Source organism: Montipora foliosa, chromosome 3 (genome assembly GCF_036669935.1).
Source record: "Montipora foliosa isolate CH-2021 chromosome 3, ASM3666993v2, whole genome shotgun sequence".
In the NCBI taxonomy this organism is placed as follows: Eukaryota; Metazoa; Cnidaria; class Anthozoa; order Scleractinia; family Acroporidae; genus Montipora; species Montipora foliosa.
In genome coordinates this window covers 19,128,813-19,139,087 of record NC_090871.1, presented here as the reverse complement: position 1 = coordinate 19,139,087, position 10,275 = coordinate 19,128,813, and the positions used below count along the sequence as shown (strand labels likewise).

The following is a 10,275-nucleotide window of genomic DNA, read 5'->3' as shown; positions in this document are numbered from 1 at the left end:
TTTTCACAACAAAAGGTAGAGTGCATGTGTGTGTTGTTTATGTTTTTGTGCATTCACAGGGTTTGGTTTTTAAATCAATGGAAGCGATGCTTTTTGCCAGCTTGCTGTGATATTTGAAGGGCGGCCTCATGTAAGATACAGTGGGCATAAACTTTGATAATCAGCCTGGTCTTAATTGCGTCGCTCATTGAAACCTCCCTCCCTGTAAAACACATAATCACATAATATACTGGGCCTGGTTGTTTGAAAGCCGATTAACTTAATCCAGGATTAGGGTAAACTTTTGTTTCATGTTTTCAACTTTTAGTTGATAGTTTCTTTTGCTTATTTTTCTCTTTCAAGGTTGACTTCTGCCAATGCAAAGTTTTGCTGAATATCAGCGTTGAACAACATGTGAGAGTAGAGAAATATAACTCCAAGGTTACTTTTTAATCCGGGATTAGCATTAAATCTGATCATTACAGATTTTCACAACAATAGGTAGAGTGCATGGGTGTGTTGTTTTTGTTTTTGTGCATTTACAGGGTTTGGTTTTTAAATCAATGGAAGCGATGCTTTTTGCCAGCTTGCTGTGATATTTGAAGGGCGGCCTCATGTAAGATACAGTGGGCATAAACTTTGATAATCAGCCTGGTCTTAATTGCATTGCTCATTGAAACCTCCCTGCAACTCATGATAATTTGTGCTGAAAGCATGCAAATGCGCCTCTGGCTGCCGCTGTACAGGCCATGTTTGATGTCTGAGCACAGCACTACACAGGTAGATGTTATTTAGCTGTGAGTGGGAAAGCAACACCTCTTTTCATATCTTGTTTCATAAAACAAAATAATATAGAGTAAGGATAGATGGCCAAATGATGCCAGCCACGTGACCCCAAGCTGGGTGGAGAGTCTAGTTCGCTCCACTTGGTGCTTGTGTCACTTTCGCGCTTCCCGAGGCCCACATAGCCATGATCATCAACCAATCCCAGGTCATGCTCCATACAATCTAACAGGTCATTGCACACAATTACAGTGGTCAACTTTGTTGAATACAGGCTGAATACAGTTCAGCAGCTCTCTGTATTGTGACTGTTAGGATGTTACAGGAACCATAACCGGGTCGCTGTCTGAGATTTCATGGCTGGTGTCAGAGGACGGTCTGTGTTCAAGCTGGGGTCACTCAGATTTAGCTTCAGTTACAATGCCACCAAACCAAAACGCCTGATAACATACCAAGGGCTTAAGATTCCCGAGTGATGGAGGTGTTGCTTTGTACTGTAGTACAGTGTAGAGGAATTGTCTCTTTAATAACTTAAGATCTTCCTGACACAGAAACAACTTCAAATTCAAGTTCAGGAAGTGAGTAAGTGAATGTGTAAGAAAAAGGATAAACTAGACAATCTGATACTAAAATCAGTCTGGTGACTATGGTGAAAATTAAGGAATGATGGTCTAAGTTACATGTTGAGCAATTGCCAATTAAAGAAGCCTGAAAAAAAATTTCAGGCCCCCAGTTGGATTCCCACCCATGATCTCCAAGATGATAGATGATACAGCTATATAGCTAACAGTCCTCCAATACTGAGATTGAAGGAGCCGTCACATCTAGCAAGAGCAGGACAAACCAATGTGGAAATAAAAATCCTAACACAGGGAGAAACTATCACATTAGCCAAACTGTTCATTAAAAAAACTAGACTTGTTGGGTTTATGAGAATCAAACCCAAGCACACTGGTGGCAGGCAAGAGTTTTACATGTACGTTTCTGCAAATTCTCTTAAAAGATGGGTTTGGTTTTCAATGAAAGCAACAACTTTTGTGCATTAATTGCCAGTTTCCTGTGATATCACAAGCGACTGCTACTAGCGACATAGTGTCAATGTGCATGGACTTTGATAATGATACGTAAGCCTGGTGGTAACTGCATCTCTTGATGAAACCACCCAGCAAAACTTGACAAAACAGTACATAATCTGACCATCACAGATTGGACAAAACACACTGCAAGCATCATGAATGACAGCAAAGTTCGCCTGGATAACACGTGAAATGTGTGTACATCAATAGATGAATAGATTCACATCGATTGTAGTTAATAATAATGTACAATGTAGGCTTATGTAATAATTGGCAGTGCTAATCACCCTTTACTTGCAGTATTAGGACTGAATTGCAAAAGGACGCAGCTGATGATAATTTGTGCTGAAAGTATACGAATGCGCCTCTGGCTGCCCCTGTACAGGCCATGTTTGATGTCGGAGCACAGCAACACAGGTAGATGTTAATTAGCTGTGAGTGGGAAAGCAACACCTCTCTTCATATCCTGTTTCATAAAACAAAATAATATAGAGTAAGGATAGATGGCCAAATGATGCCAGCCACGTGACCCCAAGCTGGGTGGAGAGTCTAGTGCGCCACTTGGTAAGTTTGTGAATCTGATTAAAGCAGAAGCCTTGCATAACACAAATAATGCCTGGCAGCAAAGGTTTACAAATCTACTGAGAGTGGTTATGCAATACACTAATGATTCCCAACTTAAATCAGCCACAACTTTATCAGACATGGCAGATGCTTCGCCACTGAACAAATTCCTGACATGTGTGAGAGAAACTGCAAAGTGTGGCAGGCTTTACAATTCCTTTGTGCGATGGTTTGGAGAGAAGAGGAAAAAGGGCATTTATTTCTCTTACTGCTTTACAGGATTGGAATCAAAGAATTTTTCATTGAACTTCCCTTCCTTAATTCAGGAGGTCCTGTCAATTTCAACACTGTCACAAAGTTCAATTCTCAAACTCCACGTACTGGCATTTGTTGGACTGAAACTTAGGGACTCCGCATCCCTTTATTCAAGGGTTGAGGTAAGCAAAGCACAAGTAGCTGATGTGAAGACCTTGTGCCAAGATTATTTTAAAGCATTAATGTGTTGTTTTTAAATGGTGTGAACCCAACTGTGTGGACTCTGGGATATGCTGTACCACACCACACCAAACAGCTGTTTGAAGAACTTGGGTATGGCCTTGGACTAAACTTGATGCAAGGCCGCGAGGCTACATGTTGTAAGCATGTGAAGTTGGCAATGTACGTAAAGAACACATGGAATCTGAAGAAGAGTTTCCGGTGGCAAATTGTCTTCTGACGAGTACGTCACCTTAGTTTGGCTTCGGGAAATGAACCCCTACAGTGTTTCCTATAAGCAAGGACGAGAATCATACATCCCAAAGAGAGTGAAGGAGGGCGATGACAGGTTCTGCCAGTGTGGAATGTTAAAATCAAACAATGCTGGTTGCAATATCTGCACTAGTACTATCACAACTCATATCAGGGAAAGTGTGGCCACTGGAAAGGTCGTCCAAAGGTAGGCATTTAGTTTAATTTTATTTCTGGGCAGGGGGTCCCGAGAGGTGAAGCCAATATGTGTTCTTTTTTTTTCTTCGCAAAATTTAAAACCTTCAGAAATTCTTGGTATCAGTAAGTAAACAAAGTCAAAATCTGTCTGTACATGTCCTAGTATTACAGTCAAATGACATACATAAAGTAACTTCTTTTCTTCCAGGATTTAGTTTAATTTAATTTCTTAATTTCCCTGCAAAACACATAATCACATAATATACTGGGCCTGGTTGTTCGAAAGCTGATTAACTTAATCCAGGATTAGCGTGAACTTTTGTTTCATGTTTTCAACTTTTAGTTGATAGTTTCTTTTGCTTATTTTTCTCTTTCAAGGTTGACTTCTGCCAATGCAAAGTTTTGCTGAATATCAGCGTTGAACAACATTATTTTGATAGTAGAGAAATATAACTCTAAGGTTAATTTTTAATCTGGGATTAGCGTTAATCGGCTTTTGAACAACCAGGCCCTGATCATTACTGATTTTCACAACAAAAGGTAGAGTGCATGTGTGTGTTGTTTTTGTTTTTGTGCATTCACAGGGTTTGGTTTTTAAATCAATGGAAGCGATGCTTTTTGCCAGCTTGCTGTGATATTTGAAGGGCGGCCTCATGTAAGATACAGTGGGCATAAACTTTGATAATCAGCCTGGTCTTAATTGCGTCGCTCATTGAAACCTCCCTCCCTGTAAAACACATAATCACATAATATACTGGACCTGGTTGTTCGAAAGCCGATTAACTTAATCCAGGATTAGTGTAAACTTTTGTTTCATGTTTTCAACTTTTAGTTGATAGTTTCTTTTGCATTTTTTCTCTTTCAAGGTTGACTTCTGCCAATGCAAAGTTTTGCTGAATATCAGCGTTGAACAACATGTGAGAGTAGAGAAATATAACTCCAAGGTTAATTTTTAATCTGGGATTAGCATTAAATCTGATCATTACAGATTTTCACAACAATAGGTAGAGTGCATGTGTGTGTTGTTTTTATTTTTGTGCATTTACAGGGTTTGGTTTTTAAATCAATGGAAGCGATGCTTTTTGCCAGCTTGCTGTGATATTTGAAGGGCGGCCTCATGTAAGATACAGTGGGCATAAACTTTGATAATCAGCCTGGTCTTAATTGCATTGCTCATTGAAACCTCCCTGCAACTCATGATAATTTGTGCTGAAAGCATGCAAATGCGCCTCTGGCTGCCGCTGTACAGGCCATGTTTGATGTCTGAGCACAGCACCACAGGTAGATGTTATTTAGCTGTGAGTGGGAAAGCAACACCTCTCTTCATATCCTGTTTCATAAAACAAAATAATATAGAGTATGGATAGATGGCCAAATGATGTCAGCCACGTGACCCCAAGCTGGGTGGAGAGTCTAGTGCGCTCCACTTGGTGCTTGTGTCACTTTCGCGCTTCCCGAGGCCCACATAGCCATGATCGTCAACCAATCCCAGGTCATGCTCCATACAATCTAACAGGTCATTGCACACAATTGCAGTAGTCAACTTTGTTGAATACAGGCTGAATACAGTCCAGCAGCTCTCTGTATTGTGACTGTTAGGATGTTACAGGAACCATAACCGGGTCGCTGTCTGAGATTTCATGGCTGGTGTCAGAGGACGGTCTGTGTTCAAGCTGGGGTCACTCAGATTTAGCTTCAGTTACAATGCCACCAAACCAAAACGCCTGATAACATACCAAGGGCTTAAGATTCCCGAGTGACGGAGGTGTTGCTTTCTAGTACAGTGTAGAGGAATCGTCTCTTTACTAACTAAAGATGTTCCTGACACAGAAACAACTTTAAATTTTTCAGGAAATGATTAAGTGAATGTGTAAGAAAAAGGATAAAACTAGACAATCTGATACTAAAATCAGTTTGATGACTATGGTGAAAATTAAGGAATGATGGTCTAAGTTACATGTTGAGCAATTGCCAATTAAAGAAGCCTGAAAAAAAAAAATTCAGGCCCTCAGTTGGATTCCCACCCATGATCTCAGAGATGCTCAGCTAGCTAACACTCCTCCAATATTGAGATTGAAGGAGCCGTATCTAGCAAGAGCAGGACAAACCAATGTGGAAATAAAAATCCTAACACAGGGAGAAACTACATGTATCATGATGTTGGCCAAACTCTTGATTAAAAAAAAAAACTAGCCTTGTTGAGTTTATGGGAATCAAACCGAAGCACATTGGTGGCAGGCAAGAGTTTTACAAACTTCACCGTTCCTGCAAATTATCTTGAAAGATGGGTTTGGTTTTCAAAGCAACAAATTTTGTGCATTAATTGCTAGTTTGCTGTCCCTGATATCACAAGTGACTGCTACTAGCAACATAGTGTCAATGTGCATGGACTTTGATAATGATAAGCCTCGTAGTAACTGCATCTCTTGATGAAACCACCCAGCAAAACTTGACAAAACAGTACATAATCTGACCATCACAGATTGGACAAAACACACTGCAAGCATCATGAATGACAGCAATTAAGTTCGCCTGGATAACACGTGAAGTGTGTGTACATCTATAGATGAATAGATTCAGATCGATTGTAGTTAATAACAATGTACAATGTAGGCTTATGTAATAATTGGCAGTGCTAATCACCCTTTACTTGCACTATTAGGACTGAATTGCAGAAGGACGCAGCTCATGATAATTTGTGCTGAAAGTATGCAAATGAGCCTCTGGCTGCCCCCGTACAGGCCATGTTTGATGTCGGAGTAATTTAGCTGTGAGTGGGAAAGCAACACCTCTCATCATAATTTATCCTGTTTCATAAAACAAAATAATATAGAGTTTACAAGGATAGAATTGTCCAAATGATGGCAGCCAAGTGACCCCAAGCTGGGTGGAGAGTCTAGTGCGCTCCACTTGGTGCTTGTGTCACTTTCGCGCTTCCCGAGGCCCACATAGCCGTGATCGTCAACCAATTCCAGGTCATGCTCCATACAATCTAACAGGTCATTGCACACAATTGCAGTAGTCAACTTTGTTGAATACAGGCTGAATACAATTCAGCAGCTCTCTGTATTGTGACTGTTAGGATGTTACAGGAACCATAACCGGGTCGCTGTCTGAGATTTCATGGTTGGTGTCAGAGGACGGTCTGTGTTCAAGCTGGGGTCACTCAGATTTAGCTTCAGTTACAATGCCACCAAACCAAAACGCCTGATAACATACCAAGGGCTTAAGATTCCCGAGTGATGGAGGTGTTGCTTTCTAGTACAGTGTAGAGGAATTGTCTCTTTAATAACTAAAGATCTTCCTGACACAGAAACAACTTCAAATTCAAGTTCAGGAAGTGAGAAAGTGAATGTGGAAGAAAAAGGATAGACTAGACAATCTGATACTAAAATCAGTTTGATGACTATGGTGAAAATTAAGGAATGATGGTCTAAGTTATATGTTGAGCAATTGCCAAATTAGCCTGAAAAAAAAAAGAACATTTCAGGCCCCCAGTTGGATTCCCACCCATGATCTCGGAGATGCTCAGCTAGCTAACACTCCTCCAATATTGAGATTGAAGGAGCCGTATCTAGCAAGAGCAGGACAAACCAATGTGGAAATAAAAATCCTTAAACACAGGGAGAAACTATCACATTAGCCAAACTCTTAATTTAAAAAACTAGACTTGTTGAGTTTATGAGAATCAAACCCAAGCACACTGGTGGCAGGCAACAGTTTTATGTTCCTGCAAATTCTCTTGAAAGATGGGTTTGCTTTTCAATTAAAGCAACAACTTTTGTGCATAAATAATTGCCAGTTTCTACTAGCGACATAGTGTCGATGTCCATGGACTTTGCTAATGATCAGCCTAGTGATAACTGCATCTCTTGATGAAACCACCCAGCAAAACTTGACAAAACAGTACATAATCTGACCATCACAGATTTCACAAAACACACTGCAAGCATCATGAATGACAGCAAAGTTCGCCTGGATAACACGTGAAGTGTGTGTACATCAATAGATGAATAGACTCACATCAATTGTAGTTAATAATAATGTAGGCTTATGTAATAATTGGCAGTGCTAATTACCCTTTACTTGCAGTAGTAGCACTGAATTGCAAAAGGACGCAGCTCATGATATTGTGCTGAAAGCATGCGAAAGCGCCTCTGGCTGCCGCTGTACAGTCCAATTGTTTGACGTGGGAGCACAGCATCGCAGGCTGTGAGTGGGAAAGCAACACCTCTCTTCATATCCAGTTTCATAAAACAAAATAATATAGAGTAAGGATAGATGGCCAAATGATGCCAGCCACGTGACCCCAAGCTGGGTGGAGAATCTAGTGCACTCCACTCGGTGCTTGTGTCACTTTCGTGCTTCCTGAGGCCCACATAGCCGTGATCGTCAACCAATCCTAGGTCATGCTCCATACAATCTAACAGGTCAGTGCACACATTTGCAGTAGTCAACTTTGTTGAATACATGTACAGTTCAGCAGCTCTCTGTATTGTGACTGTCAGGATGTTACAGGAACCATAACTGGGTCGTTGTCTGAGATTTCATGGTTGGTGTCAGAGGACGGTCTGTGTTCAAGCTGGGGTCACTCAGATTTAGCTTCAGTTACAATGCCACCAAACCAAAACGCCTGATAACATACCAAGGGCTTAAGATTCCCGAGTGATGGAGGTGTTGCTTTCTAGTATAGTATAGAGGAATTGTCTCTTTAATAACTAAAGATCTTCCTGACACAGAAACAGCTTTTCAGGAAGTGATTAAGTGAATGTGTAAGAAAAAGGATAAAACTAGACAATCTGATACTAAAATCAGTTTGATGACTATGGTGAAAATTAAAGGGATATGATCTTTGTGATTGATTTATTAGTTAGTGGTTTATTTCAAGCATGATTGTGCATTAATACACTTGGCTGTTCTGAGTATGGCCACCATGTTGTGAAAACATGTTGTGTGGTTGATTACAATCATGTATTTAATCTGGTTTAATCCATTGCAACCCTAACCATCCATTGGTTTCTCAGTATTTAACACTGGGAACAACGATGGGATTCATTGTGCACAATGGTCGCAGTAAACATTGAAATTCAAGGCATACATTGAACATCTTCAGTTCCCATGGCCTGCTCCCATCTGACTTTGTCCAAAAAGTGGCCATTTTCGACACTTTTGGGCGAAAATTGTTATTTCTTCGCGCTAATAGGTCTTTTTTCATGCGTTTTTTGCAACGCTCAAATCTAGGATAGTTTTGCTTTCAATCCATACTTATTAGGCTATCGCGACTTGTATTTCCTATTTTTTTAGCCTTTCGGAAGTTTGAAACAAAATCGGCCATTTTTGAAAAATTTCTTTTGGTCCCCCCTTTGCTACTTTGCAAAATATGGCCATTTTCGACACTTTTGCGAAAAATGTTATTTCTCTTCTAATAGGTTCTTTTTCATGCGGTTTTTTGCATAGCGCAAATCTAGGATAGTTTAGCTTTCAATCCATACTAATTAGGCTATCAGGCGACTTGTATTTCCTATTTTTTTAGCCTTCCGAAGTTCGGCCAAAAAATCGGCCATTTTTGAAAATTTTCCTTTGGTCCCCCCTTTGCTACTTTGCAAAAAAATGGCCATTTTCGACACTTTTGCGAAAAATGTTATTTCTCTTCTAATAGGTCTTTTTTCATGCGGTTTTTTGCATAGCGCAAATCTAGGATAGTTTAGCTTTCAATCCATACTAATTAGGCTATCAGGCGACTTGTATTTCCTATTTTTTTAGCCTTCCAAGTTCGGCCAAATAATCCGCCATTTTTGAAAAATTTCCTTTGGTCCCCCCTTTGCTACTTTGCGAAAAATGGCCATTTTCGACACTTTTGCGATAAATGTTATTTCTCTTCTAATAGGTCTTTTTTCATGCGGTTTTTTGCATAGCGCAAATCTAGGATAGTTTAGCTTTCAATCCATACTAATTAGGCTATCAGGCGACTTGTATTTCCTATTTTTTTAGCCTTCCAAGTTCGAAAGGGCAAAAAAGCGGCCGTTTTTGAAAATTTTCCTTTGGTCCCCCCTTTGCTACTTTGCGAAAAATGGCCATTTTCGACACTTTTGCGAAAAATGTTATTTCTCTTCTAATAGGTCTTTTTTCATGCGGTTTTTTGCATAGCGCAAATCTAGGATAGTTTAGCTTTCAATCCATACTAATTAGGCTATCAGGCGACTTGTATTTCCTATTTTTTTAGCCTTCACAAGTTCGATCAAAAAATCGGCGATTTATGAAAATTTTACTTTGGTCCCCCCTTTGGGACTTTTCGAAAATGGCCATTTTCGACACTTTTGCGAAAAATGTTATTTCTCTTCTAATAGGTCTTTTTTCATGCGGTTTTTTGCATAGCGCAAATCTAGGATAGTTTAGCTTTCAATCCATACTAATTAGGCTATCAGGCGACTTGTATTTCCTATTTTTTTAGCCTTCCGAAGTTCGATCAAAAAATCGGCCATTTTGGAAATTTTCCTTTGGTCCCCCCTTTGCTACTTTGCGAAAAATGGCCATTTTCGACACTTTTGCGAAAAATGTTATTTCTTCTAATAGGTCTTTTTTCATGCGGTTTTTTGCATAGCGCAAATCTAGGATAGTTTAGCTTTCAATCCATACTAATTAGGCTATCAGGCGACTTGTATTTCCTATTTTTTTAGCCTTCCGAAGTTCGACCAAAAAATCGGCCATTTTTGAAAATTTTCCTTTGGTCCCCCCTTTGCTACTTTGCGAAAAATGGCCATTTTCGACACTTTTGCGAAAAATGTTATTTCTCTTCTAATAGGTCTTTTTTCATGCGGTTTTTTGCATAGCGCAAATCTAGGATAGTTTAGCTTTCAATACCTACTAATTAGGCTATCAGGCGACTTGTATTTCCTATTTTTTTAGCCTTCCGAAGTTCGACCAAAAAATCGGCCATTTTTGAAAATTT

The 10,275-nt window shown here is 39.8% G+C and overlaps 1 pseudogene; it reads left to right on the top strand.

The window, feature by feature from the left end:
- Positions 1-2,491: 2,491 nt before the first annotated feature.
- On the top strand, positions 2,492-3,340 carry LOC137995360 (uncharacterized; annotated as a pseudogene).
- The last annotated feature ends 6,935 nt before the right edge of the window (positions 3,341-10,275 follow it).